The sequence below is a fragment of the Pezoporus wallicus genome, unplaced genomic scaffold (assembly GCF_028554395.1).
Source record: "Pezoporus wallicus isolate ANWC-B61680 ecotype Strahan unplaced genomic scaffold, APGP_CSIRO_Pwel_v1 contig_11514, whole genome shotgun sequence".
NCBI classification, from domain to species: Eukaryota; Metazoa; Chordata; class Aves; order Psittaciformes; family Psittacidae; genus Pezoporus; species Pezoporus wallicus.
Genome location: NW_026639617.1, coordinates 1,272 through 5,012, shown reverse-complemented (window position 1 = coordinate 5,012; position 3,741 = coordinate 1,272). Strand labels below are relative to the sequence as shown.

The following is a 3,741-nucleotide window of genomic DNA, read 5'->3' as shown; positions in this document are numbered from 1 at the left end:
GGGTCCTGCTTGGGGTAGGGTTCCTGCTATGGGGTAGGGGGAAAACGCTATGGGGTAGGGGGGGAACGCTATGGGGCAGGGGTCCTGCTATGGGGCAGGGGTCCTGCTATGGGGTAGGGAGGTCCTGCTATGGGGCAGGGGTCCTGCTAACGCTATGGGGTAGGGGGGGAACAGGGGTCCTGCTATGGGGCAGGGGTCCTGCTATGGGGTAGGGGGAAAACGCTATGGGGTAGGGGGGGAACGCTATGGGGCAGGGGTCCTGCTATGGGGTAGGGGGAAAACGCTATGGGGTAGGGGGGGAACGCTATGGGGCAGGGGTCCTGCTATGGGGTAGGGAGGTCCTGCTATGGGGTAGGGTTCCTGCTATGGGGTAGGGGGAAAACGCTATGGGGTAGGGGGGGAACGCTATGGGGCAGGGGTCCTGCTATGGGGCAGGGGTCCTGCTATGGGGTAGGGGGGGAACGCTATGGGGCAGGGGTCCTGCTATGGGGTAGGGAGATCCTGCTATAGGGCAGGGGTCCCGCTGTGGGGCAGGGGTCCCGCTATGGGGCAGGGGTTCCTCTATGGGGCAGGGGGGGAATGCTATGGGGCAGGGGTCCTGCTGTGGGGCAGGGGTCTTGCTATAGGGCAGGGGTTCCTCTATGGGGTAGGGAGGTCCTGCTATAGGGCAGGGGTCCCGCTGTGGGGCAGGGGTCCCGCTATGGGGCAGGGGTTCCTCTATGGGGCAGGGGGGGAACGCTATGGGGCAGGGGTCCTGCTGTGGGGCAGGGGTCCCGCTATAGGGCAGGGGTTCCTCTGTGGGGCAGGGGTCCCGCTGTGGGGCAGGGGGTCCTCTATGGGGTAGGGAGGACCTGCTATGGGGCAGGGGTCCCGCTGTGGGGCAGGGGTCCCACTATGGGGCAGGGGTCCCGCTATGGGGCAGGGGTTCCTCTATGGGGCAGGGGGGGAACGCTATGGGGCAGGGGTCCTGCTGTGGGGCAGGGGTTCCTCTATGGGGCAGGGGTCCCGCTATGGGGCAGCACCTGAGGAAGGGGTCCCCGCGCGTGTTGGGCCCCACAACCTCCATGCTGCTGGTGTAGATGAGGCAGCGAACGCCCCGCGCCCGGCAGGCGGCGATGACGGTGCGGGTGCCTGGGGGGAGATGGGGGTCAGGGACACAGCGCCCCATAGAGACCCATAGAGACCCATAGGGACCCATAGAGACCCATAGGGACCCATAGAGACCCATAGAGACCCATAGAGACCCATAGAGACCCATAGGGACCCATAGAGACCCATAGGGACCCATAGAGACACATAGGGACCCATAGAAACCCATAGAGACCCCATGGATACCCCTAGAGAGAGACCCAAAGAGACCCCATAGAGATCCATGGAGACCCCATAGAGACCCACAGAGACCCCATAGAGACACATAGAGACCCCATAGAGACCTATAGAGACCCATAGAGTACCATAGTACCGATAAATACCCCATAGCACCCCACAGAAAAACCATAGTGCCCCATAGATACCCCATAGTGCCCCATAGACACTCCAGAGTACCCCATAGATACCCCATAGCGCCCCACAGATACACCAGACACTCCAGAGTACCCCACAGATACCCCATAGCGCCCCATAGATACCCCATAGTGCCCCATAGACACCCCATAGTGCCCCATAGACACTCCAGAGTACCCCATAGATACCCCATAGCGCCGCATAGACACTCCAGAGTACCCCACAGATACCCCATAGATACCCCGTAGACACTCCAAAGTACCACATAGATACCCCATAGATAGTCCATAGCGCCCCATAGATGCTCCATAGCGCCCCATAGACACTCCACAGTACCCCAGATACACCCTAGCGCCCCACAGACACTCCAGAGTACCCCATAGATACCCCACAGCGCCCCATAGATACCCCATAGTGCCCCATAGACACTCCAGAGTACCCCATAGATACCCCACAGCGCCCCATAGATACCCCACAGCACCCCATAGACACTCCAGAGTACCACAGATACCCCATAGTGCCCCACAGAAACTCTAGAATACCGCATAGATACCCCCTAGCGCCCCACAGACACTCCAGAGTACCCCATAGATACCCCATAGCACCCGATAGATACCCCATAGTGCCCCATAGACACTCCAGAGTACCACATAGATACCCCATAGATACCCCATAGCGCCCCACAGATACCCCATAGTGCCCCATAGACACTCCAGAGTACCCCACAGATACCCCACAGATACCCCATAGCGCCCCATAGATACCCCATAGATACCACATAGACACTCCAGAGTACCCCATAGATACCCCATAGATGCCCCATAGCACCCCATAGATACCCCCTAGCACCCCACAGACACTCCAGAGTACCCCATAGATACCCCATAGCGCCCCATAGATACCCCATAGTGCCCCATAGACACTCCAGAGTACCCCATAGATACCCCACAGACACTCCAGAGTAGCCCTCAGATACCCCATAGATACCTAATAGCGCCCCACAGATACACCAGACACTCCAGAGTACTACATAGATACCCCATAGATGCCCCATAGCGCCCCACAGATACCCCACAGACACTCCAGAGTACCCCACAGACACCCCATAGCGCCCCACAGACACCCCATAGCGTCCCACAGACACCCCATAGCGCCCCACAGACACCCCATAGCAAAACCATAGCACCCCACAGCGTCCCACAGACACCCCATAGCGCCCCATAGCACCCCATAGCGCCCCACAGACACCCCACAGCAAAACCATAGCACCCCATAGCGTCCCACAGACACCCCATAGCGCCCCACAGACACCCCATGGCGCCCCACAGAAGCCCCATAGCGCCCCACAGACACCCCATAGCACCCCACAAACACCCCATAGCGCCCCACAGACACCCCACAGACACCCCATAGCAAAACCATAGCACCCCATAGCGTCCCACAGACACCCCATAGCGGCCCAGACACCCCATAGCGCCCCATAGCGCCCCACAGACACCCCATAGCGCCCCACAGACACCCCATAGCAAAACCATAGCACCCCATAGCGTCCCACAGACACCCCATAGCGCCCCATAGCGCCCCATAGACACCCCATAGTGCCCCATAGTGCCCCACAGACACCCCACAGCACCCCACAGACACCCCATAGCGCCCCACAGCCGCCCCGCTCCGTACCCTGCACGTTGACCCTGGCGATGGCCTCGGGGCTGGCCCTGCCCCACACATCCACGAGGGCAGCGCTGTGCAGCACCACGTGGGCCCCGTCCAGCGCCCGCCCCACGGCGCCCGCGTCCCCCACGTCCCCACGCAGCAGCCGCACGCGGGAACCTGTGGGGCACAAAGGGGGGGGGGAGTCACTTGGGGGGCACAAACAGCGGGGTCCCATTGGGCTCTGAGCCCCCATTGGTTCCAGACCTCCCCATTGGCTCCCATTGGGCTCTGAGCCCCCCCATTGGCCTCTGAGCACCCCCATTGGCTCCCATTGGGCTCTGAGCTCCCCATTGGCTCCCATTGGGCTCTGAGCCCCCACTGACTCCCCACTGGTTCCAGAGCTCCCCATTGGCTCCCCATTGGTTCCAGAGCTCCCCATTGGCTCCCATTGGTTCCAGAGCTCCCCATTGGCTCCCCATTGGTTCCAGAGCTCCCCATTGGCTCCCATTGGTTCCAGAGCTCCCCATTGGCTCCCATTGGCCTCTGAGCACCCCCATTGGCTCCCCATTGGTTCCAGAGCTCCCC

The 3,741-nt window shown here is 61.2% G+C and overlaps 1 pseudogene; it reads right to left on the bottom strand.

The window, feature by feature from the left end:
- Positions 1-2,059: 2,059 nt before the first annotated feature.
- LOC130602395 (shematrin-like protein 2) lies at positions 2,060-3,079 on the bottom strand (annotated as a pseudogene).
- Between the last annotated feature and the right edge of the window lie 662 nt (positions 3,080-3,741).